At 45.0% G+C, this 27992-nt stretch overlaps 1 protein-coding gene across 9 annotated transcripts in view; it reads right to left on the reverse strand.

Moving 5' to 3' along the window:
• SESN1 (sestrin 1) overlaps window positions 1-27992 on the reverse strand; it is a 137683-nt gene that overhangs the window by 98599 nt on the left and 11092 nt on the right. Inside the window, exon 1 of one of the 9 annotated variants that reach the window (XM_073336979.1) lies at window positions 13599-13604. The exons of the other annotated variants lie outside the window; for them this stretch is intronic. The gene's annotated coding sequence lies outside the window, so the exon portion shown is untranslated. Of the gene's footprint in view, window positions 1-13598; window positions 13605-27992 lie in introns of those variants that run through there. 9 annotated transcript variants of the gene reach the window in all.

Raw genomic sequence — 27992 nt, forward strand, 5'->3', positions numbered from 1 at the left:
ACAGGGTTAGCTTACAGGGAATTAAAATCAACAAAGGGGGTGGCTTTACATCAAGGAGAAACAAAAACAACTGTCACACAGAATGGCCCCCTCAAGGATTGAGCTCAAAACCCTAGGTTTAGCAGGCCAATGCTCAACCCACTAAGCGATCCCTCCCTCTCGTATTTCAGGCAGGACTTCATGGGGGGGGGGGGCGGAGGAGAAGCAAATTAATACAAAACAAATCTGGTCTATTTCTTGTTTTGATCCACTCCATCTATCTTTTAGATCTTTGGCTGGCAGCAGACGGTGCAGAAGGACTGCAAGCCATCCACATCTCTTGGCTGCTCAGCAAAAGATGGTACAATAGGACTACTAGTCATCCAGATCTCCTGCCTGCTCACCATAAGATGGTACAATAGGACTGCCTGCAGGACTAAAGAGAGTGACCTGCTTGAGTCACTCCTAATGTAGTCCCTGCGCCCATGTCTGCCCAGGCGCTCCTGACAGACGCGGCCAGGAGCACCTCGGACATGATGATGATGGCTACCAGTCCTATTGTACCGTCTGCTGCCACAAGGCAATGGGTTATTGCTGCTGTGTAGCAATGCAGTATCACGTCTGCCAGCACCCAGGAGACATACGGTGACTGTGAGCTGAGCGAGCTCCATGCTTGCCGTGGTATGGCATCTGCACAGGTAACTCAGGAAAAAAGGCGCGAAATGATTGTCTGCCGTTGCTTTCACAGAGGGAGGGAGGGAAGGAGGGCCTGATGACATGTACCCAGAACCACCCGCGACAATGTTTTTTGCCCCATCAGGCATTGGGATCTCAACCCAGAATTCCAATGGGCAGCGGAGACTGCGGGAACTGTGGGATAGCGACCCACAATACAACACTCCGGAAGTCGACGATAGCCTTGGTACTGTGGAAGCACTCCGCCAAGTTAATGCACTTAGAGCATTTTGTGTGGGGACACACACAATCGACTAATTAAAAACAATTTCTGCAAAACCGACTTCTATAAATTTGACCTAATTTTGTAGTGTAGACATACCCTAAGTCATAGCTACCTAGAATCTTCCTACTCTCACAAACAGAACAGCATGGGAAACTGTGTGTAGCTGGAATAAAAGCATTTTTATTGAAATCTTACATCCTTCATACAGACATATGAAGAACACAGGAAGACAGTGATACATTTGTTCACATAGGGTTGTGATAGCATTATGAGTCATTCTAGCTTGACTCAGGCAGTTACCATTTCAGAGCAGTGCTCTATGCATTCAGCTTTACAGGTCAGTTGGCTGCAAATGCTGACACACATGCTTTTAAACAGTTTTTATTGTACGCAACGCTTAAGTAAGATAACTCTAATTTCCTGGCCAAATTCCAGCTTGAGTGAATTCTGCTTTCCTCTATAATTTCAATGTAATTCTTTGTCTCCTGCCTTAAAATAAATTGCGCAGTGTTGCTGTGCACTGTTTAACAGTTGCCTCGTTCCACAAAGGTGGCTGCATTTAAATGCCAACTGAAAAGATTTAGAGGGCTAAAGGCAAGGAAAATTTGACCACGAGAATTTAAGCAAAGACTAAGAGAGAGAAAAGCTTTTTATATAATGTAGAAGTATCCTGATGCAGCATTGATAACAATTACAATTAAGGTTGCAATAGCCATTTTAATTCCGAATTCCTCTTTCCATAATTCATACTCGAAGTTTTCTTAGCTTAATTCAAGAGTTGCATTCTCAAAGTCTGAGCAAAATCTGTTTAGTCAAGTCTGTTCAGTAGGAAAATAAGTCAAAAATACTTCACAGTAAATTAAATGAATAATAAACTGTAATGTGCTCAAATGCACCAAGAAAATTAATATATGCAGTTTCAATTTTCAAAGCACAAATATTAGGAAGAAGTTACTCACCTTGTGCAGTAACTATGGTTCTTTGAGATGTTCCCCCTGTAGGTGCCCACTTTGGGAGTCAGTGCATTCCTGAGCTGCACATCGGAGAAAAAACTCGAGGGGCAGTGGAAAAGCCAAAAGGCAGTACTCTCTACGGATCATGATTGAGGCACACCGTGAATCTTGGAAATCCTCTGTGAACCGGATGTATGGGAAATATGAAAATAAGTATCTTGGAGGCAAGGGCTCAAAACAAGTCCCCCTTGTCTAGTGCTGGGAAGATAGTGGCCAGTGTGACCATTCTGAATCTAATTCCTCACAAATTTGTTGAGCTTCCAAAGGTCTAAGATGGTTCTCCATCCATCATTTTTCTTTTTGGTGAGAAAATAATGGGAGTAAAAGCCCTTCCCCTTGTATTGAGTTGGAACTTGTTCCACAGCTCTTAATTATAGAAGATGGTTCACTTCCTGTGATAAAAAGGTGCTCGTGAAAGGGGTCCCTAGACAGGGACGGGATGGCATAACCCATAATCTCCCCTACCCATTGATCAATTGTTATTGCTGCCCAGGCATGGTAGAATGGGTGCAGACAGTGTCCAAAATGTTGAGTAGGAGCATCTAAGAGCGCTGTATTGTGGGGGAGGTTATTCATGCCCTCGACCAAGACTTTAAAACTGTGGCTTGGTGGCAGATGGTTGCAAAGACAGGGACTGAGTTTGGGGAGCCCTATATCTTTGTGAGCGTTGCTTATTTCTGTTCTGATCGAAGTGCCAGTGTATTGTGGGAGATGGAAAGAGGTGTCTCTGCCCTTTTGGTATGGTTGATACCAACATAGTTTGTTTGGTGGTGTGTTTATGCCTAAAGTTCGAGCCACTCCAGGCAAGTCCTTCACTGAGTGAAGGACATCAGTTTTTGTGGAGAAAAGTTTCTCCCAATCAAATGGTAGATCCTTCACCTTATGTTGGAGCTCTTTCGGGATCCCGGGGGACTGCAACCACGAGGCCCTGCACATTATGACAGCTCTGGCCATTGTTCTCGCAGCAGTGTCCATTGAGGACTGTAGGACTGTACAGGTGATTAGTTGCCCCCTCCATCATGATAGCATTGAGTGGGGGCATTTTTCCTCCGGTAAGGCTACAAGGAATTCTTGCAGCTTACCATAGTTAGCAAAATTGTACTTTTTGGCTAGAAGGGCGGTGTAATTGGCTGCCCTGAATTGGAGCATAGCTGCTGCTGATGATGATACCTTTCTACTGAGAAGGTCTAAACATTTCTGCTCTTTGCCTTGTGGAATGGACCGGAATTGAGGTTGTTTGCTGTGGTGATTGATGGCTTCCACAACTAGGGAACTGAGTAGTGGATGAGAGAAGAGAAAGTCCATCCTCCTAGCTAGGACGAATTACTTTGCCAGCTCATTTGCTGGTAGGTAGTATCGAAGCAGGGGTCTGCCAGATATTCTCTGCTGGTTACATTATAGTATCAGTGATTGGTAGAGCGACTTTGGAAGAAGTGGACAGGGCCATCCTTAGGATTTATGGGGCCCTTCGCAGTATTATTAAACTGGTGCCCCTATGCCAGACAGCAGCCCAGCCCGGGGGGGAGGAGGAGAAGAGATGTCTTGGTTGGCAGCTATTCTTTAAAAAAAAAAAAAAAAAAAGAGTTCCTGAAATTGTTTCAGGTCATCCACTCTGCTTGGATGCGGTGGTATGACTGCCTCGTCAGGGGAGGACCACGAGTTACGGGCCAGAGAAGTGTCTGCATGGTCTGAACCTTCTTCCTCCTCTCCCATGTCCCTGATGTCTCCCTATTTGAGGAAGGTGGAGAACGAATTTCCCTTTGGGCTGGGGTCAAGAGCCTAGCATATTGACCCAGGAGGGCCACTGCATGGGGAAGGGCATCAGTGGACACATCCAGGGTTGTCTGTATCATTGCTGCATCTCACAAGGTTGGCAAGATTTGGTCCTAGCAGTTTCCCATAATGGTCTTCATCCTGTGGGTGAAGAGTGGTGGGAAGAGAAATGGCTTCCACATACTTCCTCCTCTTCATCACTGGAGACAGACTGGGGAGCAGGAGAAGTGGATAACTGCTCAGGTATTTGGCCCGGAGAGCCCACGGTACCAAGCAAGGGGGATTGCGGCACCGAGGGGATTGCTTTATCCTTGTGCTGTAGAAACTGCTGTGGCACTGCTTGTTTCTGTGGCAGCAGGGCCGCTGGTATAGATGCAGTTGGTGCCTTTGTTGAGATGGTCAGTGCTGTTCCTGGTCTGTCTGTCGGCACCGACGACTGAGTCAGTGCCAGTGGGGTGGCGTTTTCTGCTGTAATGATCTCTGTGCCGACTCCTGCACCAAGGAGATTGGAGCCATGGAGGAGGAGTGTCTCGACTCCAATCCGGAGTGACGGGGCTCAGCAGAGGTCCATAGAGGGTCAGTGCCAGGGTGCCCAGAGCCTCAAAAGTGCTCACTCTACTCAAGCTCGGCACTGAGGAGAGCGACCTCATTCAGAATTTTTTTCTGAATGCTGACAAGCCATCCTGTAGGTGCTCTCTCCCACCTCTTATAAAGTAATTTACTGAACTACAACTAATCCAACTCTTTCTATAAAGAGAAAAAACGAAGAGGCAGCACTGCCACTGAGCTCCATCTGCAACCGAGGACGGTTGAGAACGAACTGAAGGGTCAGGCCTTGTGCAAGCTACATGAGGTGCCAACAGCACCGTGAGAGGACTACTGCGCATGTGTGCCCCGACCAAGCACAGCTACCAAAAATCTCTGATCTGCGGTGCAGAAACACACCGACACCTGAAGTGGAGCGCCCACAGGGACACTACTCAAAAAAGAAATAGTTTTTACATGCAAGTTTTCATTAAAAGAAAAAATTCTGTTGATGCCCCGAACAGAATTTATAAACATACATTCAAATGATTCATGGATTGTTAAAGCCAAATTTTGTGTACTCTCCGTTTTCACACACAGTGCAACTGGGTGTAAAGTAAATTGGAGGCACTGGATCTTAAGCAGGAAAAAACTATAACTTAGCATTTACAGCACTTTCAATTGTAGATATCAAAGCATTTTGTAAAAGGCGAAAAAGCATTATTTTCATATTATAGTTGGGGAAAACTGACAAGTTGGGAACTCACTTGTCTGAGGTCACACTGGAAATCAGAGCTCACTAACTCCCAGTCCAGATGCCTGAAGCCAGAGCTGCCATGCCATTTTGATGTGCTGTAAGAGGTGGGAGAGAGCACCTACAGGATGGCTTGTCAGCATTCAGAAAAAAAGTCTGAAGCAGTCATCTGACAGTTCATGTGTTTAAAGTTAAGAACGTACAAGTCTTTACAGGATGAGGGTCTTAATTTCCCCTCTTTGTTTTGGTCTCTCATAGCAAAAAGGAAGAGAAAAAGCTTTTTAAAAAGCTAGACGTGGAGATAAAAGTGAGTTAACAGATTTAGATATTAAGTAGCCTAACTTCCACATTGACAGTTCCCCTTTAATTATTTTGCTATAGCCTTGCATTTGTAATAATAAAGTAAAGCTTATGCAAACACTAGTAGCACTTAAAACATCAATTACCAACTAATTTAAATGTCAGTCATTTTTTAAAACCTCTAAAACTAATTTTTACTGGGAAAGGGTAAGTAAATTAATGTATATTTAAACAATCTTTAAAATTTCATATTAAACAGATAAGATTCTGTACTGAATAATTTAAAGCAAGGGCTAAAACTAGTAATACTTCGTAAAAAGAAAAAAGTGAATTTGAGGACAAAAACTCTTATATTATGTTCGCATAGCACCCAGTAAAATGGGGCCTTAATTGGGACTTTTGGGTGCTACCATAATGTATGAATATTAACCATAAGTAGTTACATTTTCATCCCTCTAGCAAGACATTAATTATTAAATTTATACTGGAGTCTGCAGTGGTATACTGATAAAGTACTCTTAGGTGTTAAAATGAACGTTTTTAAACATCTAGAAGAAAATAATTCTATTACAGCATTTGTATGCTTTCAGCCATTTCAGCTACATCTTAAATCTAAGCAGCTACTACTTAGTCACGTATGTATTTTCTATTAAGTAACAGTGGCACTAAATAGTGTCTTCCACAGACTGAGTTTTTCTACATTCATAATTTCAGATAGTTAGAAGTGGTTTGTCTCATTTCCTCCCACTGACTCCTGCCCTACCTATTTTCCCTTCCTAAAATATTGTGCATTAACAGCATATATTACTTCAAAAGTTCTTTGATGAACTAGCAACCCTGCACAATCAGAGTCATAGGACTAAAATGGACCTCGAGAGGTCATATAGTCCAGTTCCCTTCACTCATGGCAGGACTAAGTATTATCTAGACCATCCCTGACCGGTGTTTGTCTAAACAGCTCTTAAAAATCTCCAGTGGAGATTGCACAATCTCCCTGTGCAATTTATTCCAGTGCTTAACCTCCCTGACAGTTTGGAAGTTTTTCCTTATGTCCAGCCTAAATCGCCCTTGCAGCAATTTAAGCCCATTGCTTCTTGTCTTGTCCGGTCCTCAGAGGTTAAAGAGAACAAATTTTCTCCCTCCTCCTTGTAACAACTTTTTATATACTTGAAAACAGTTACGTCCCCCCTTAGTATTCTCTTCTCCAGACTAAACAAACCCAATTTGTTCAATCTTTCCTCAGAGGTCATGTTTTCTAGACCTTGAATCATTTTTGTTACTCTTCTCTGGACTTTCTCCAACTTGTCCACATCTTTCTTGAAATGCGGCACCCAAAACTGGACACAATACTGCAGTTGAGGGCTAATCAGTGTGGAGTAGCGGGGAAGGGATAAGGGAAGCAAAGGAACAAATCTATGGCCAGCAGAGTTAAGGACAACAAGTATATTAAGAACGAAAAGAATCTTAACTGTTGTATTTGGGCCATTATTAGATAGAAACAGCAGAATTAACAATAATGCAGAAAACACAGAAGTGTTCAATACATATTTATATTCTGTATTTGGACGAAAGTCAGACGACGCTTTCCATTCCAACAGTAATTCATGAGGATGTTTAATCAGTAGGTACGGATAACCTGCATCCAAGAGGTTTTTTTGGTTTTTTTAGAAGGTGACTGAAGAGTTCATTGGACCATTAATGTTGAATTTTCAATAAATCTTGGAACAATAAGGAAGTTTCAGAAGAATGGGAAAAAGCTAAATGGGATGACCCAGATAATTATAGGCCTGTCAGTCTGATTATCAATCCCAAGCAACACAATGGATTGGAGGACACAAGACTACATTAATAAAGAATTAAAGGAGATTAATATAATTAATGCCAAGAAACATGGGTTTATGGAAAATAGATCATGTCTAACTTGATTTTTTGAGATTACAAGTTTGATAAATGTAATAGTGTTGATGTAACATACTTAGACTTCTGTAAAGCATTTGATTTTGCATGACATTTTGATTAAAAAACTAGAATACAACAATTACTATGGCACACATTAAATGGATGAAAAGCTGGATAACTGATAGGTCTCAAAATGTAATTGGAAATGGGAAAGCATCAAACAGGTGCGTTTCTAGAGGGTTCTACAGGGATCGGTTCTTGGCTGTTGGTTCAAGCTCTGTGTGTCTGGCTGACCTCTGTGGTCAGACTCCAGGTAAGAGCCCTTCCTACAGCCTTCAGAGGTAGCAGCCGTGTTAGTCTGTATTCGCAAAAGGAAAAGGAGTACTTGTGGGCACCTTAGAGACTAACCAATTTATTTGAGCATAAGCTTTCGTGAGCTACAGCTCACTCGAAGTGAGCTCTAGCTCACGAAAGCTTATGCTCAAATAAATTGGTTAGTCGCTAAGGTGCCACAAGTACTCCTTTTCTTTTTGCTTCCCACAGCCAACACTTATACCCCAACCTCATACTTTCCCAGTCCTTTATTCTCAAGCTGGGGAATGTTGCTCAGCCTCTCTGCTGAGAGGTGGGAAAATCCAAATCCCCTGGGTCATTGGTTCTTAGGTGTCAATGTCAGGGCAATTTGATTTGCCATTGTCTTGTCAAATGTTCCACTGATATGGGGACAAGCCCCAGACAGCTAGAGGACACTCATACCCATCTCTCTTAGCCTGCTGCGAGAGCAGTCTCCTTCTGAGTAACAATGCAGAAGAAAGGGGAAACTGAGGCACAAACAGGCCTCAAGTATATGACAAAGTATTCCCACTTTGTCACAGCCATCTTCAAAGATATTCACCACTTTGCAAATAACCTTCAGGATGAACTAAAACCCTAACTTTATATTGCAGGGAAGAAGGGGAATGAGCTATCTTGGACATTGCTGGTAGATTAACCCAGCAAAGACTGGCTGCAGCGCCAATTTACAAACATGGTGGTCTGGCTTATTTTTTCATCTCTTCCTTTCAAGCATGTTAATGAAGAGAAAATACTTTAAGGAAGAGATGGTGGGAACACACGCAAGAGCACACAATTTATGTGGAAGGCAGAGCACATATTTGGGAATAAGACTAAGACAAAAGATTGTAAAAAAAAAAAGGTAACAGCATAGTCTGTTGAGACCTGTCATGTAGAAAGAGCAAAACTTTGCTAAGTTAACTAACTTTACATTATTATAAACAAACAATATTTTGCAGTAATCAGATTGAAAATCTAGAATTATGGGAAACATTTAGCAGACAACCACCACCAATGTGGTTTACTAGTGCTCAATACTAATGAGCTTGAATCAAATGCTATCAAAAGAACTAATGATAGAATCATAAAATATCAGGGTTGGAAGGGACTTCAAGAGGTCATCTAGTCCAACCGCCTGCTCAAAAGCAGGACCAAAACTAAGATGAAGCACAGTGCCACCTGACTGACATACACTGTATCCAATAATATATTTGTCAACCTGACAATAGTAGTGAGAAAAAAAAAGTATTTGCACATTTAGTACACTGTATTACATCATTTAACTGTTTTGCAAAAGCTTACCACATTTGGCCTGAATATACTGTGACAGGGTCGGGCCAGATGGCTATAGGAGAGTAACAGAAGGCAGATATATTAGCTCCAGGTTAAGTAGGTCCCTTTTCCCTGGGTAAGGTAACAGGGAAGGTTCCAGAACAATCAGGAACCTTCTGGAGACAATTAAGACAGACAGGCTGATTAGAACACCTGCAGCCAATCAAGAAGCTGCTAGAATCAATTAAAAAAGGCTAATCAGGGCACCTGGGTTTTAAAAAGGAGCTCACTTCAGTTTGTGGTGTGCATGTGAGGAGCTGGGAGCAAGAGGCACTAGGAGCCAAGAGTGAGAACGCAGACTGTTGGAGGACTGATGTGTACAAGCATTATCAGACACCAGGAGGAAGGTCTTATGATGAGGATAAAGAAGGTGCTGGGAGGAGGCCATGGGGAAGTAGCCAAGTAGCTGTCGCACAGCTGTTCCAGGAGACACTCTAGACAGCTGCATTCCACAGGGCCCTGGGCTGGATCCCGGAGTAGAGGGTGGGCCCGAGTTCCCCCCAAATCCTCCCAACTCCTGGTCAGACACATGAGGAGTCGACCTGGACTGTGGGTTCAGAAAAAAATGGCCAAGCTGAGGGCTGCCGTGAAGCTCCAAGGTGAGCACTAAGCAAGGACCCACCAAGGTAGGAGGAACTTTGTCACAATACACTTGGAAGCATTTATGTTCCTTTTGATGGTACTGATCTAGTTCCTGTAAGGTCCACTTAAGTGGGGAAAAAGAAATGGAGTTACTTCACTGTCTTTCAGAGACTTGTGTTAATATCAACACTTCCTATTACTATTTGAGGAAAACTTCTGGGCTTCATCCTATGCTTACTCAGCAGGATATGGAGTACTTATTTTAAGCCTTTGGTCTCAAACCTGATTTTTTATTTTTTTTTTGGCACAGTTCCTCCAGACTTGTTTGCTGGTTCTATTTCACCTCAGAAGACAGTTATGAGGATTAGACATTTGCATCATTACACCTTGCACTGAAAAAATCAAGTTATAATTCTGTCTGAGTCAGGCTAATAACTTCTTTTCAAGATAGCAACTTCTATCATTTGAATTATAGAGCTGTCTGTGCTAGATTTTAAAGATACCGTTGGCTCTCTTATTCCATTCATGAGGAGTTCTACGTATGTCACTAAATCGCCCTCTCTCTCTGTAAGTGGGGAGAAGGGAGAAATGTGTGTGGGGAGAGGGGGACTAAAACTTTAATAACCAGTTTAATCTATATCTCCCAGAAGTGTTTGTGGAAACACCAGAGTACTCTACTTCCTCAATAATGAATTTATACTGCCCTCAAGTGTGAGGGGATGTGAAGTGAAGGGGAGGAAATCTGGAGGTGGTACAGAGAAAGATTCTAAGGCTCCAAAAAGAGATGTAAAAGACCACCTAGAGAAAAACATGCTACCTTTTACCAGCAAAATAGGCAGAGAATGTAGCAACATGGTTAAGACTACACAACTGTCATTTTCAAATGCTTTTAATTACTTTGGTGCTGAAATTTTGCATGTTTGTTCTTAGCCCAGGAACCAGTTTTTGGAAAGTTTGAGCAAAAATATTTCACCTGTTTGATAACAGAGTGAGATTATATTTTTTTAAATTGTGAAAAAACCCAACATACCTATCAACTCAGTAGGAGGTGAAACTTGAAGTTTGGAAGGTCCTTAGATTGGGGACATATCTTTCAATAGTCCAATGAAAATCAGTTTTGATTTGACAGAAGTTTAAAAACCATATTCCATGCATGCACACTGGTTTCTGTTATGTTAAATGAAGTGCCACTGCTCTATTGGGTCTGTGCAGATAGATGTAAGAACACTATGGGGAACTGTATTGTTGAATGATTAGGTGCATATAATGCAATCTGTAAGGATATGCATGGAAAGAGAATAAAATTTTGAACCCATCAAGGCAGGACTCCACAAAAGCCCTTGACTCACTGAGTGTAAACATTGTACAAGGCAAAACATTCTAATGTGGTCTAGTGACGAGTTCCACATGATCAACTTCTGATCTACCAAAAACAAACAACGAGGAGTCCTTGTGGCACCTTAGACTAAAATTTATTTGGGCATAAACTTTTGTGGGCTAAAACCCACTTCATCAGATGCATGGAGTGAAAAATACAGTAAGCAGTATACATACTACAGCACATGAAGAGATGGGAGTTGCCTTACCAAGTGGGGGGGGCGGGTCAGTGCTAACGAAGCCAATTCAATTAATATGGAAGTGGCCTTTTCTCAACAGTTGACAAGAAGGTGTGAGTACCATTTTACTTCTACAAATTGTTGACTGTTAAAAGAATATTTACTTTGAATAGGGAAGCATTCAAAAAGGGAAAGTCAAAGTTAAGATTCTCCATGGGACCTATAACTCTTTCCCTTGTAGTATGCATTATAATAGTTTTTATGTGATCACCTTATTCTTTCCCGAAGATTGCATCTGTATTCAGCTTGTAGGCTGGACAGTGAATGAGGCAAGAAAGAACCATAAACTGAACATCAATGACAAAAATCTGAATAGCCAACTCCTTCATAAGCACCATCCAAACAGCATATTGAATGCAGAAAAAGTAATGTGATCATGTAGTTGAAGAGTAACTGAATGCACATGTGCACACACAAAGTAGCAGCAGAGCTGTGAGAGCAAATTTAACATTAGCACTCAGGAATTCTAATATAGAATGTTGTTCAAAACAAAAAGTTAAATTTTAATTGCAGCTGTATAGTGAATGAATCAAATAATTACATGGAATCCTCCATGGTGCTAAGAAACTTCGAGATCAGTTTGCTCAAACAAGTAAAAGACAAGCAGGGTTTTTTCTTACGTATATATCAATATGAATTATGAATATTTTTGCAACTGAAACTCAGCAAAAAAATTTAAAAAAACATCTAGTTTTATGTGAGCCAGAAAATAAGAAAATAATCAAGTTCATGCTCCAATAGCTACATTTGTGTCAGCCAAAAGGTGAGTGTTTCATAAAGTTGGTGATGGGAAATTAGAATGGAAACAAACATGCAGCTCCCAAGCTATGGTTAGAGTTGAAATCCCATCACCCCTTCATATCTCTGGTGCATCTGGGATCACAGGCTCCCTCCTCATTTCCACCAAGTAGACTGAAATCTCATCCTTCTCTTACCGCACTCCCAAGATTAAAAGTGCAACCCCCTCTTCAGTTTCAAGTTTCAGACAAAAAACCCAGATACATCTACATCTTAAGACTCTCAGGAGAAAACGTAATGAGATGGTATCACCAATAAGAGCAGTGGCTCAAACTTTTTTACTGGTGACCCCTTTTACATAGCAAGCCTCTGAGTGCAACCCCCCCCTTATAGATTAAGCACACTTTTTTATATATTTAACACCACTATAAATGCTGGAGGCAAAACGGGGCTTGGGGTGGAGGCTGACCCCCCATATAATAACTTCATCACCCCCTGAGGGGTCCCAACCCCCAGTTTGAGAACCCCTAAATAAGAGATACTTTAAATGGGATATAAACAATATCACGATGCCATCATAAGAGGGGTATAGCAAAGTCAGTGAAAATACTATACAACTGTAGCTATAAATAGCACAAAGAATAGCTGTTTAATTATGTTTACGTTGAGCTGTATTATAAAGCTAATGAAATTTGAAATTAATCAAATAAACCAGTAGTTTTCAAACTGTGGGTTGGGACCCCAATGCTGGTCACAACCCCATTAATGCCGTTGTCAGGGCCAGCGTTAGACTTGCTGGGGCCTGGGGCTGAAGCTGAAGCCAAAGCCTGTGGACTTCAGCCAGGGGCAGCAGGACTCCAGCTCTGGCTCCATCCCCTCCCAGGGCCATGTAGTAATTTTTGTTGTAATAAGGTCGCGGTGCAATCAAGTTTGAGAACTGAAATAAACTGAAAGTAAAAAACAGACAAGTGACAAGATATGAAGTCTCCCCCTCAAGTATACTACCTTAGCAGTCATTCCATCCTTCTGAAGTATTTTTATTTTAGCATAAAGTTCTCCATCTCATACATATACTAGAAGTTGGCTACAAACAGGGTTTTAATTTTGCAACGCCATGAGTGCACATGGATAATACCTAAGACCCCAATCCTAGACACTTATGTGCTTATTGTTAGTACTGCGAGTATTCCCAAATCAATGGGACTGCTCAAAGTTAAGCACATTTAAGTATTTACAGGATCAGGGTGTGACACTTTCTCAGCATGCCCAAAACTGCAGGTTACCATGTAACCCCCCTGCTTCAGTGAGAAAGATTTGCTGGGGCTAACCTGGATGGCAGCTCCCTGACACACTTCTCAGGATTCTGACAGCCCTTTTATTTTGTCTTGCAGGTAACACTTGGTGCACCCTAATTCTCAGCATTCCCCCGCAGTTACCAACTCTTGTCACTGGACACTCACAGGAAAATTACCAGATTCACAGTGTAGACATCAACTTGTTTGATCCAAATAAGCGTTCACACTCTGCTTAATCTACTTATGATAAAACAGAAGTTTATAAAAAAAAAAAAAAAAAAAAAAAAAAAGAGATTTAAGTCAGTGGTTCTCAAACTTTTGTACTGGTGATCCCTTTCACATAGCAAGCCTCTGAGTGTGACCCCCCCTTATAAATTAAGCACACTGTTTTATACATTTAACACCATTATAAATGCTGGAGGCAAAGTGAGGCTTGGGGTGGAGGCAAAACGGGGCTTGGGGTGGAGGCTGACAGATCACGACCCGCAATTTAATAACCTTGCGACCCCCAAGGGGTCCCAACCCCCAGTTTGAGAACCCCTGACATAAATGATACTGAGTAAGGATAATGGAAAAGATATGGTTAAAAATAAAAATAGAAGTATTCCCACACTAAGAAACTATACCAAACTTTAACCAGCTAAAATCGGTCTCAGAAAAGATTCCACCTAAAGCAACCTCACAGCATCATCAATTGCAGAACCAGGATCCAGTTTTCAGGGATACAAAAAGCTCTTTTTGCTGCCTCAGTGATGAACAAAGTGTGTTTGTCTCTCTCTCTCTTTTTTTTTAAACTAGAAAGACCAGAAATAAGACAACCCCTGCCCTCCCCACCCCAGTTTCAGTTTCCAATGTCTCCCCATGCTGATTTCACATTTCCCTCAGCCCCCAGACTTTTTCTGTTGACTTACATGCGATTGCAGCTCCCATTGGTTTTGGCATCTACAATGCTTGATTTTATATCGGAAACCTACGCAGACAGGTAAATTAACATTCAATAGTCTGGGAGACTCTTGTTTATCAACTGGGCCTCGTTACATAAAACATTGAACTTTTTCATTCTGTTCAATAATAGAATGAACAGAATGAAAAAGTTCTATTCTTCATTGAACAGCGGGAAGTTCAATGAAGAATTTTTTCCAGCATGATGTTTGATACTCAGACTCAGGATCACAGAGAGAGAGAGACCCACAAACAGGAGAAGGACCTATAGGGGAAGGACATGCAGCTGAGAACATCCTACTGCTAACTCCCGAAATCCAAAAGGAAGTGAAGAAAACAATTATGGTTTCCAGTCAGTCTGCAGTATGTATGATTTAAAATGATCATATAATTTAGAAAGTCCTGCTACAAAGCACAATGCTTGTATCATAGTATGGATTTTTAAACAAAAATAGTTATGTTAAGTTATAAAGTATTAAAATAGATGTATAGGGCAGTGGATCTCAACCTTTCCAGACTACTGCACCTCTTTCAGGAGCCTGATTTGTCTTGCGTACCCCAGGTTTCACCTCACTTAAAAACTACTTGCTTACAAAAAAATCAGACCAAAAAAAGTGTCCCAGCACACTACTACTTTAAAATTACTTCCTTTCTTATTTTTACCGTATAATTATAAAATAAATCAATTGGACTATAAATATTGTACTTACATTTCAGTGTATAGTATATAGAGCAGTATAAACAAGTCATCGTCTATATGAAATTTTAATTTGTACTGACTTTGCTAGTGCTTTTTGTGTAGCCTGTTGTAAAAGTAGGTAAATATCTAGATGAGTTGACATACCGCCCCGGAAGACCTCTGCGTACCCCTAGGGGTACAAATACCCTTGGTTGAGAACCATTGACATAGGGGATCAAAAACCTATTTTAAGAACAGAGCATCAGCCCAGCTTGTTAGTGGATAACACCCAGGCTCCAACACACAACACTGAAATTTACACTTCGGATCCACAAGAGACAGGACTGGAGACAGTGTGTCCTGTGGTCCTTGCCAAGGTCAGGGCCCAAACTTCTGCACCCTCTTTCCCCCTCATCGGTGGGAGCAAGGGGATAGGACTCAGAGTAAGTTACGTCCAGAGCAGTAGGCTCAGGAGAACCTACCCTGAATTATAGGATAAGAATGGGTGACCGGCAGGTAGCACCCCTCCCCTCTGTTTAAGTTTAATAAGAGTTTTGGCCAGCTGCTTTTCTTGTGTCTGTCCTCATTTTGCGCCTCAATTAACTATGCTACTTTTTTCAACCTAACACTGTAGAGCAATGATGGTATCACCAGGTGGGTGGGTATTGTAGTTTTAAGAACGTTTGATAGAGATCCTGTATGTGTTTGTCTGTCTGCGGGACTGGAGCAAATGCGGTTGTATCTTAGAGCTTGGCTGTAGACAATGGATTGCGTGATGTGGTCTGGATGAAAGCTGGAGGCACGTGATCAGTAGGTTTCTGGAATAGGGTGGCGTTTATGTGACCATCGCAACTCTGACCCCATATTCTACAGGCCATTACCCTCTGATCCACTGAGGGTTAGCAAAAGAAGAAACCAACTAAAACCTCTCCAGCGCATCAAGAATCCATCAAGGATCTGTCAAGCATTCTTAAAACTACAATACCCACCTGGGGAAGTGAAGAAACAGATTGACAGAGCCAGAAGGGTACCCAGAAGTCACCTACTATAGGACAGGCCCAAGAAAGTAACTGAACGCCACTAGCCGTCACCTGCAGCCCCCAACTAAAACCTCTCCAGCGCATCAAGGATCTACAACCTATCCTGAAAGACGATCCCTCTCTCTCAGACTTTGGGAGACAGGCCAGTCCTCGCTTACAGACAGCCTTCCAACCTGAAGCAAATACTCACCAGCAACTACACACCACACAACAAAAAACACTAACCCAGGAACCAAACCCTGCAACAAACCTTGTTTTCATCTCTGTCCACATATCTATTCAAGGGACACCATCAAAGGACCTAACCACATCAGCCACACCATCAGGGGCTCGTTCACCACAGTGTGACATATGCCATCATGTGCCAGCAATGCATCTCTGCCATGTACATTGGCCAAACCCGACAGTCTCTGCGCAAAAGAATATATGGACACAAATCAGACATCAAGAATGTAACATTCAAAAACCAGTAGGAGAACACTTAAATCTCCCTGGACACTTAAACAGACTTAAAAGTGGCAATTCTTCAACAAAAACAACTTTAAAAAAAACAGACTTTGATGAGAAACTGCAGAAATGGAATTAATTTGCAAACTGGACACCATCAAATTAGATTGGGAATAAAGATTGGGAATGGATGGGTCACTACAAAAAGTAATTTTCCCTCTACTGAAACTCACACCTTCTTGTCAACTGTTGGAAATGGGTGACGTCCACCTTGATTGCATTGGCCTCATTAGCACTAACCCCCCATTTGGTAAGGCAACTCCCATCTTTTCATGTACTGTATTTTTCACTCCATGCATCTGATGAAGTGGGTTTTAGCCCATGAAAGCTTATGCCCAAATAAATGGGTTAGTCTTTAAGGTGCCACAAGGACTCCTCGTTGTTTTTGCTGATATAGACTAACACGGCTACCACTCTGAAACCTTCTTTAGCTGTGAACAACTTACTGGAACACATGTAATATAACACCATATTTTTTTTAAAAAAAGTTTAGGACATTTAGTATGTACAGGAAAAAAATATTCTGACCTCCTCCACTATTTTGCTATCCCACAGTGGTCATCTCTAAGCTATGAAACCAGAATCAGTATTCTTCCAGTAGACTTATTTCAGAGGGATGGAGGCAACCCTAATAGACTGAAAAAGCCAGGAGCTAAAAGAAAAAGATATTTGTTTGGCAGTTGTGTGAAAAGTTGATTTAATTTTCCATCTATTTTTGGTCCATCATTCATGAAGATGAACCTTTTTATATTTAAACTGGGAGTCTGTGGATTTGTATTTAATACTTTGTATATGATGAGTGATTGACTGCGCCTCTTTGAAAGGGAAAGGGTGATGCAAATGATCCAAACACCTACTGGTGTTAAGTTCACCTCTCAAGGACTTTTACAGAGTTTTGGAGGCAAGGTTTTTTGTTGAGCCACTCCATTTTAGAACTAAGATGTTAAAGGTGAACACTGACTTGTTAGCTAAATACTGATTTACTGACAAGGATTCAGATCTTAATACTACACAGGTTAAAGCAGCATTTTAGCAGAAAGTTAGGAATCAGAATGGCAAAATGACCTTTACTCTTTTTATTTGAGGCCTGGTATACACTGAAAAGTAGCATCAGCATAGCTGTGTCTGTCAAGGATGTGAAAAAAAACCTACACACCAACAGACATAACTATGCTGACAATCCCCATGTAGACAGTTATATCAACAGAAGAGAGCTCAATATCAACATCAATACAGCTACCTTCAGGCTGGTCTACACTAAAAAATTACATCTGCATAGTTACATCCCTAAGACGTAGCAATGCTGATCTAATGCCCTCTCGTGTAGGCAGTACTAAATCAATGGAATAATTCTTTTCTCAACCTATCCACGGTCTCTCTGGGAGATGAACTAACTACAGCAAATAGGAGAACCCCTGCCATCAGTGTAGGAAGTGTCTACACTGAAGTGCTACTGCAGCTATGCCACTGTAGCAGGTTAAGTGCAGATATAGCCTTTATTTGGGGAATTTATGGTCCTACACCTACAGAACACCTCCTTCTGTCTGCATAGTCTACATCTACACTACATGGCTATGCCAATATAGTCTCTGTAGTTTAGACACCTGGATGCAGTCATTCCCGATACTGAAGATTCAGGGTTTGAGCATTTCAAATAGGATGGTGAATCAGTCTCTGTATAAATTAATTCTGTTTGAGATTATGAACTCTGTTTACGCTCTTATGATTATCTGTATTGTGTTCTTTCCCTCATACTACTTGTGCTAAGGAGACAGGTGAAATGACACCCTGATGTCTTTGAATGAGACAGTAGTTAAGGGCTATCAGCCAATAAGGGGTGTTATGAAGGGGACAATGATCAATTGTTTTCTAGGTTCACAGAAGGTAGGACAAGAAATAATGGGCTTAAACTCAAGTTAGATAGTAGGAAAACCTTTTAACTATAAGGGTAGTTAAACTCTGGAATAGGCTTCCAATAGCTTGTGGAATCCCCATCACTGGAAGTTTTAATAACATGTTGGACAAACACCTGTCAGGAATGATCTAGGTTTACTTGGCCCTGCCACAGCACAGGGGGCTGGACTTGATGACCTTTCAATGTCCCTTCCAGCTCTGCATTTCTAGGATTCTGTGAAATAGGACAAGCTCAAACAGAACAATGGGATGGCTGACGCCTAGGAAAACCAGTTCTATCCAGATTTCTAGAGGAGAAGAAACAGAACTTCCCCAGAAGAACAGAGCCTGGAGGTTTGACACAGACTTCTCGGAAGTTGGAGAGGGACTCAGAGAAACACAAAGGAGCAGAAAGAAAAGGAGTACTTGTGGCACCTTAGAGACTAACCAATTTATTTGAGCATAAGCATTCGTGAGCTACAGATCACTTCATCGGATGCAGCTGTAGCTCACGAAAGCTTATGCTCAAATAAATTGGTTAGTCTCTAAGGTGCCACAAGTACTCCTTTTCTTTTTGCGAATACAGACTAACACAGCTGTTACTCTGAAACAAAGGAGCAGGTTACTGGATTGATGGGGAATCTTTTTAACTGCCAGACCACAGGACACTGACTGCAAGAGTCAGACTGACTCCATGTTCCCAAGAAGAAATCACATGTATGACGGAGAGAGAAAGGGAAGGATTCCGGACTCCTCAGAAAACTGATTTAATCCCAAAGAACACTCTAGAGTGGTGAGACAACTGAGGTAGGGAACTGCATTCAGGCATTTCTTATTTTGCTCTAGTGCTGCCTAAAGCTAAGACTGATTGTGTTAGAAATCCTATGCAAAATCTATTTGCTTCAGGTATCAGGGGTAAGCTTTGAAGGGGGTAAGCTTCAAACCAGAGTGCCCACAAGGTTGGAGCTCTGGTGTAATAAAGCTAGTGGAGAGCCTGAGGGAGCCAGCACTAATCTCAGAGCCTAAAAAGTGAAGTTTCAGCTCTCCAGCTGGGGAGGCTAAACAGACAGACAATCTGTACCTGTAGGCACACTCTGAGATGCTAAATCAGAGGCAGTGCCTGGACTCTACTCAGGCTCAGCAAGCCAAAAGTACACAGGTCCAGTGCTGTGATCCAAACAGCCATCCAAGTCAGCATCCTGCAGGGAGAACATGACCAGAGCTCTGTATTTTTGAGTCTACAGACCTCTTAAACATTAGCTCGTAAAGGTCTACATTTTATCTCGAAGCTCAGATAACACTTATAAATTAGGATTTCTTATAATTAAGTCTACTAATCCACATTGTCTGCAGTTGAGCTAGGTAGCTGAACAATCAGATCAGTAACATGAGGAAAGGTTTATGCTTCCTGTTCTCAGATGTTTGTATACAGCTAAACAAAAACAAAACCACCAGCAGATGCTTGCTCCCTCCTCCACTTTTTGGATACAACTATGAGCAGCTCTAGACTGATCAAAATCGCAGAAGAACAGTTTTCTAGCTCTAGCTACCCTTCATGCTCAGAGCTACTAATCAAAACAAAACAGGATAGTTAGCAATGGCCACTTCCTAGAAAAATATGCTAGGATGCTGGCACAGAAAATTTTGGAAGGATTTCCCACAGAAGCAGTATTACAACAGGTTCCACTGTTTAATTTACAATGTTTTGTAAAGAGTGTATGGAATTTCTTTGAATAAAGGCAAGCATATCTTTGCACCATTCAGTCATCCTAATGATGAAATCAATTCTACATTAGAATAACTTGACAAGAGAAGCTGCTAGAGCAGTATCAGACAGGTAGCCGTGTTAGTCGGGATCTGTAAAAGCATCAGAGTCCTGTGGCACTGTTGTACCAATAAATTAAAAACCAGCAGGATCTTATTAAAGGGAAAAAGGCAAAATACCACATTTATTGTGAATACAGAAAGAATCCTAGTAAGCAGTTAGTTATAGCTATAACATTCCATTCAATCTCATTTATTCTCACATTCATTCATTCATTCATTCATTCATACACACACACAGGTTCTGCAAGGTTATCATCATAGTTACCAGCCTTAGAGTTGCTCATGCCAAGCCACTGGCCAGGTGGCCTGGACATGATGAGGGAGCAGGGCCTTGTCAGATGCTCATCTGATGCTCCTGGAAGTTGGTTTGCAGAATCAGACCCCCAAAGTTCTCACTTTTTAGAGTCTATTTTTATAGGAATTTCTTCCTATGCCAGTCTATGGGAATTGCTTCATCATGCTGTTGCTGAATCAATCAGCAGATAGCACATTCTTGACGGCTCCGTGCTGCTAGATGTTATCTTGTTCTTTGGTTTTCCCATTCTTGAGGCTGTTGGGTGGATTCCAGTCTGCCCTCTGGGGGTCCTCTGGTTATTTCCACTTGACGCCTTCTTCAACCAATGGACACTGGATTCTTAGGCTGGCACTCCCTGATCATTCAGTTATTATCCACACCAAGCATCCATCCACATACATCCTCTAGCTCTATTTTAATCACAATTGTTAATACAACAAAAGGGCGGGGAGTCTCTGGGTGCTGTTTCTGTTGTTACAGAGTATTGTTTTGAGTCTCTGTGTGAATTGCTTTGAGAACCGACTGTCTTAGAACGCACTAACGCAATTAGCAGCTTGCAAGTTTCACACAGAGGGAGAGAAACAGTACCAAAAACCAGGAGACCTCTTAATTAGTAATACCCTGGAATTTAAACTATGGGGAATCAAACTCATTTGTGATTTTAATACAGAACTTCTTTAATATGATCCAACAGCACCTTATAGACTAACAGACATATTGGAGCATAAGCTTTCATGGGTGAATACCCAATTCAGTGGTATTCACCCACAAAAGCTTATGCTGCAATACGTCTGTTAGTCTATAACAGGGGTTGGCAACCTATGGCATGCGTGCCAAAGACGGCATGCGAGCCAATTTTTAATGGCATGCTGCTGCCTGCCAAGTGCCAGCCACCGGCCCCGCTCAGCCTGCTGCCGAACCCACACTGGGACCCCGGCAGGCAGCAGTCTGCCATTAAAAATCCTGCCCGCCTGGCCCGCTTTTCTCTGCGCCCTCCCCGTCCCGGCTGCTGCTGCAGAGCAGACAAGTTCCCCCCTCCCCCGCCTCTTCCCCTAGCCTGCTGCATTCCTGTGCCTCCTCCTCTCCCTCCCTGACTCCCGATCAGCTGATGGCCCTTGCAAGGGAGGGGGAGAAGAGGAGCCGCAGCGTGCTCGCTGCTCCGGGGAGAAGGCGGAGAAGAGACAGGGACGGGGCCATGGGGTGGAATCAGGGCATATCCCCTCCAGCCTGCTGCGTGAGCCTCTCCGGGCAAAGGGCTGGGAGCACCCCCCACAACTCCAGCCCACACCCCCAACGCTCTTTACCCTGAACCCTCTCACATACACCCAGCCTCCTGCCCTGACCCCTGCACCCCCCCACACCCCATGCCCTGACTCCTGCACCCCACACACATACCCAGCCCCCCTCACACCCCATGTCCTGACTCTTGCAACCCCCACATTCCCACCCCCACCCCTCGCACCAAAAGGGAGCTCCTGCACCCTCCCCACCCCTACATTTCCACCTGCACCCCTCGCACCAAATGGGAGCTGCCCAGGTAAGCACTCCACACAAACCTCAACCCTGAGCCCCCTCCCTCATTCTAGCTCCTGGCCAGACCCTACACCCCAACTCCCAGCCTGCTCCTTCACCCCCAGCCCTGTGCTCAGTGCACTCCCACCCTCAGCTCAGTGCAGAGAGAGAGAGGAAGAGAATGGGCTAGAACCAGGGAGAAGGTAGGTACCCACTCTGTGTGGGCAGGGCCGGGATCCCAGACCAGCCCCGCTCAGCCCGCTGCTGGCAGCCAGAACCCCAGACCGGCAGTGGGCTGAGCCACTCAGTCCACTGCCAGTCTGGGATCCCGGCCACCAGCCCTGCTCAGCCGGCTGCCGGTCTGGGGTTCTGGCTGCCAGCCCCTTGCCAGCCAGGGTCCTGGCCGCAGGCCCAGCTCAACCTGCTGCCGGCCTAGGTGAACGGAACCCCAGGCTGGCAGCGGGCTGAGAGGGCTGGTGGCGTAAGATCAGCATTTTAATTTAATTTTAAATGAAGCTTCTTAAACATTTTGAAAACCTTGTTTACTTTACATACAACAATAGTTTAGTTATATAATATATAGACTTATAGAGAGAGACCTTCTAAAAAACGTTAAAATGTAGTATTGGCATGCAAAACCTTAAATTTAAGTGAATGAAGACTTGGCACACCACTTCTGAAAGGCTGCCGACCCCTGCTCTATAAGGTGCCACAGGACTCTCTGCTGCTGGAGCAGTGTTTCTCAAGTGGTGGGTCATGACCCCAAGTAAAAGTCATGAAAGGTTATCAGTCAGTGTGGGTGATACCAGCAGCACCACAAGTGTTGAAAATATTACAATATAAAGTAAAGAAAATCTTGCTCCTTGCACATCCTTATCCTGCAAGGTCAAGTATTCTCTGTCAACCTGTTGAAACAAAATTATATAAGCTTGCATTGGTGTCATGGACACATTTTTTACTCCTAACCTTATGTTTACTATAAAAGTGTCAGGAAAATTCTACTTCAAATAAGGGTCCATGAACCTTGAGAAGTTGAGAAACACTGTGCTAAGGTACCAAAAGCATTTAGTGATGTACTCAACACTAACAGGGGCAGGAGCTGGCTTTGGAGGAGGGCCTTTCCAGCCCTAACATAAGATTCTGTAGTTTTCATTTGTAGCCCCCTAGAAATGTCCTGAGCCAAGACCAGCTTCCTGAAATAAGATTTAATATAAGGGTGGCTCAGAGACAGATTTCTGAACTTCCCTGGCATGGATATCATTTTGAGCACATGTGGAGGAGTGAGAGGATGGAAAGGGTCCTAGGACATATCTGCCCTGGATGGCAGCACCCATTGGTCACCCAGAAGATAGTTCATTCAGACCACCTCTACATTTGTTTAGTATTTAAGTATTAAATGTCAATTTAATACAGTACTTAATACTTATTTGCAGAGCTCTGCTTCATAGGACTATCAGGCTAGGTGGCCATCTGGCTTGTGGGGACTGCATGATCCTCTCAGGGATCTACACTACAGCCGGGTTCGATACTCTGAGATTGATCCACTGGAGGTCGATTTAGCAAGTCTAGTGAAGACCTGCCAAATCGACAGCAGATCGTCCTCTGGTCGACCCGTCTCGCTCTCTGGTCTACCCCCGAGGAGAAAAGGAGTAAGGTAAGTAGATGGGAGAGTTTCTCCCATTGACCCACCACGGTGTAGGTCAAGTTACCGCAGGGTCGAAGGTACATAGCTGGAGTTGCAGAGCATAGGTCAACTTACCGCGATAGTGTAGACATAGCCTCAGTCTCCCTCAGGCTCCTGTGTGGGAGAAGAGATCCTGGCTTTCAGGGGAGTTCTCCTCCTCTTTCTCAAAGTTGTGGATGACCTTAGGGTCCACAGCCTCACTACCTTCGGTGCTGTCCTCAAGAAACAGCTTCAATTATGACCTCCCAGGAAATATGCTCTCCAACTCCTTGAAGTAGGGACAGGTAGTTTGAGTGTTGCTAGAGATCCTGTTATTGTGTTTTATTTTTGTAAGCCTGACAGAGCTCCTTGCTTTGGTGTAGTATTGACACTGTTCCAGAGGTAGCCATTCACAGGCATTTGCTAAGCTGTAAGGGCATATGTATGCTTATTATGATGGCTGTCATTGATTAAGGCAAGCTGGACCATCTCTTTCCCCAAATGCTGAGAAAATCCAGTACATCTGCATACAGCATGGCTACTCTAACAGTGTAATATGAGGTCATATGCAACATCAGGAGTTTGCAATCACATATGGAGATGATCTTGGCTGCAAACAAGCATTTAAATAGAGGAGGTGACATCCTGTCGAGGTGACCCCAGAACAGTAGAGAGCACACAAGGAAACAGGCAAGAGAGTCCAGGCATGAAAAGATGCTGGGTGGGACAGTAGTTGGAAAAAGACAGTTACCTTTTCTGTAACTGGTGTTCGAGATGTGTTGCCCATGTCTATTCCACAATAGGTGTGCATGCTCACCACGTACACCGGTGCCGGAAGTTTTTCCCCTAGCAGTACCCTGGGGGGAGAGGGGGGGAGGAGGAGAGCGCCCCAGCAACCCCTGGAGTGGCACCTCCGTGGTGTGGTATAAGGGGAGCTGCGCTCTCCCCCTACCCTCAGTTCCTTCTTGCCAGACAACTCCGACAGAGGGGAAGGAGGGCGGGAAGTGGAATAGACAGGAGCAACACATCTCAAAGAACACTAGTTACGGAAAAGGTAACTGTCTTTTCTTCAAGTGATTGCTCATGGGTATTCCACAATAGGTGATTCCAAGCTATATCTGTGGGAGGTGGGTAGGAGTTCAAATTCTCGGGACGGAGTACAGCCCTGCCGAACCTGGCATCATCCCTGGTTTGGGAGATGATCGCATAGTACAAGGTGAACGTGTGAACTGAAAACCAAGCCTTACAAATGTCCTGGATGGGGACATGGGCCAAGGCAGCAGCTGATGAGGCTTTCACTCGAGTAGAGTGTGCTTTCACAATCAGTGGCGGTGGGATACCCGCCAGATCATAACAGGTACGGATGCACAAAGTGATCCGGTCGGAGAGCTGCTGAGTGGAGATCGACGGACCTCTCATGCACTCAGCCAAGTCGATGAACAGTTGCAAGGACTTTCTGAATGGCTTGGTCTGCTCGAGGTGGAAAGCCAGAGACCATCGCACATCGAGCATGTGAAGATGGCACTCCTCACTGGATGCATGGGGCTTGGGGCAGAGGACCAGAAGAAGAATGTCCTGACCCACGTGATAGGTGGAGACCACCTTCGGGAGGAATGCAGGGTGTGGGCAGCGCTGGAACTTGTCCTTTTGAAAAACCATGTATGGAGGCTCAGAGGTCAGGGCCCTGAGCTCTGAGACCCACCTGGCCGATGTGATCATGATCAGGAAGGCCACCTTCCACGAGAGGTGGGACGAGGAGCACATGGTTAGTGGCTCAAACGGGGGCCCCCCCGTCAGATGGGCCAACACCAGGTTCAGGTCCCACTGTGGGACCAGGGGCCTAGCATACACAAAAAGACGGTCCAGCCCCTTGAGGAACTGGCCAGCCATAGCATGGGAGAACACGTGTGACCCTGCTCCGGCGGATGGAAGGCTGATATGGCCGCCAGGTGCACCTTGACCGACAAGGGCGCCAGGCTCTAAAGGTGGAGAAGGTAGTCCAAGTTAAGCTGGATCGGGGCGGCCACCGGGGAAACACCCCGCTGATCCAGAGAACCAGGACCACTTTGCCAAGTAGGCTTGGCACGTGGAGGGCCGTCTGCTTTCTAGGAGGACGCATTGAACCCCTTCTGAGCACGTCCTTTCCTCCCTACTTAACCACTGAGCAGCCATGCTGTAAGGTGGAGGAGGCGGCCCCAGTCCTGGGAGAGCAGGTCTAGGAGGAATGGCAACTGCCACAGCGGAGCAACCGCCGGGCCTGCGAGGGTCCCGTACCAATGTTGCCTGGGCCATGCAACCAGGAGGACCCGAGCCTTGTCAGTCTTTACTTTCTCCAGGACCTTGCTGATCAGGGGGAATGGCACAGAAAAACTGGCCTGACCAGGACAGGAGGCAGGCATCAGAGATACCGCCCTGTCTCAGTCCCTCCGGGGCAGAACCAGGGACAGTGCCGATTCTGCCAAGTCACAACAAACAGGTCCACCTGGGGAGTCCCCCATGCTCAGAAAAGCCTGTCAGCCACTTCCGGGTGGAGAGACCACTCGTGTTGAGAGGAGAAGTCCCTGCTCAAGCGATCCACCCACACGTTCCGGGCACCCGGTAGATGGAAGGCCTTTAGGCAGATGTTGTGGGCTATACAGAAATCCCACAGCCTGAGGGCTTGGCAGCAGAGGATCAGGCCCCGCCTTGCCTGTTGATATAGAAGATCAAGGCCGTGTTGTCCGTGAGGACCCTGACCACCCTGTCCTCCAGGTGCAAGCGGAAGGCCATGCATGCCAGTTCCTTGATGTTGTGTAGGGTCAGATCCTGAGCCGACCACAGACCTTGGGTCTGAACCCCCTAACCCAGGTCCGACACATTGGACACCAGTTCCAGTGATGGGGCCCTGTCCCTGAACTGGACTCCTTGGAGCATGTTGCTTGGGGCAGACCACCACCGTAGGCAGGCAATCACCGAGTCAGGTACGGTGAGGACTTTGTCCAACCTGTCCCTGACCTGGGAGAACTCTGAGGCCAATCAGAGCTGGAGGGGTCTCAGTCCAAGTCTGGCGTGATGGACGACGTACGTGCACACCGACGTGTGTCCCAAGAACTGGAGGCATGCTTGGGCTGTTGCCACCAGAAACCTGGTGACCGTGTTGATGAGCCCCTTCAGGGTCTTGAACCTGTCCAGTGGGAGGGAGGCTCTGGCCGACGAGGCATCCAGGAGCGCCCTGATAAACTCTATGCGTTGAACCGAGACTAACGTGGACTTGGTGTTGTTTACTAACAGGCCCAAAGCGGTGCATGTGGACAGGAGGAGCATCACGTGATCCCTCACCTGCAACCGGGAGCTGCCCTTGACCAGCCAATCGTTCGGACAGGGAAAGATCTGGACCCCCCGGCACCTGAGGTAGGCCACTACCACCGACATACATTTTGTAAATACCCTGGGGGCAGTGGACAGGCCAAACGGGAGGACCATAAATTGGTAGTGATTCTGCACCACCACAAAACAAAGGAAGCATCTGTGCCCCTCAAATATATGAATGTGGAAGTACCCGTCCTCCCACAGGATGGAGGGGGGTGGGGCTGTAATCGCCTCATCTGGGGAGGGCAAGGAGTCCGGTGCGGTACTCTGGGTGTCTGCTGGCACTGGAGGGTGCACCACCTGGTTGGTCTCCAGGCCTGGTGCCAAGGATGTACGTCCCACCGACTCCTTCCTCAGAGGTCTGGAGAGGGAGGCTGATGGTCCTTCTGAGGCTCCAGCCACCGAGCGAGCCCCCACCAGGGGCTTCGTCGGGAGCCACAACGCCCACTGGTATCATTGGGCTGGCCACGGTGCCCGGTGCCACTGCACCTCCTGTGACACTGGCGGAGCCGGCTGTTCGGCCTGGCCCATCGATGGATGACTATGACTGGAGGCTGGGCTGACGTACGACCTGCCACCATCCCCGGACCGGGAGGAGCGGTGGTGCCAGGAGCGATGCCGACCACGGGACCACAACCCCGACGTGGAGGTCCGGTACCATCGGTAACAGCTGCTCTGCAATTGGCTCCAACGGGCGGACCCACGATGGCGAGACTACAGCGATGGATGCCCGGGGCTGCAGAGGTGATGTCTTGGTGGAGTCATGGAGCGGGATTCCGAACAGGAATGGTGTCAACATCCATGTCATGACCGGCTGCGATAACCCCAGATTTGGCAAAATCTGCCTCAGTCCTTTCGATATTCGCTCCTCGAGGTGGAGCGCTGCTGAGAGTCTTGGTCAGATAGAACCCAACCAGACAGTCTGGTGGGAGTCGAGGGTGATCCACGTGGACTTTGCCCTGAATGGTCGCGGGGCGGCAAACAGCGTCGGGAACTTTCCCTTGACCGAGACCGGTACTGAGCCGGGGGCGACTGTGGTGATCCCAGCAGTGGCTTGCCTCTGGAGCATGGAGCCGACATTAGCGGTGCTCCTGGTACCAGCATGGACATAACATCCTGGGCCACCTGCAGGGCCTCCAGTGTGGAGAGCACCCAGACATTCAGGGAGGCCTGCGCCGAATGAGTC

This window comes from Lepidochelys kempii, chromosome 3 (assembly GCF_965140265.1).
Source record: "Lepidochelys kempii isolate rLepKem1 chromosome 3, rLepKem1.hap2, whole genome shotgun sequence".
In the NCBI taxonomy this organism is placed as follows: domain Eukaryota; kingdom Metazoa; phylum Chordata; order Testudines; family Cheloniidae; genus Lepidochelys; species Lepidochelys kempii.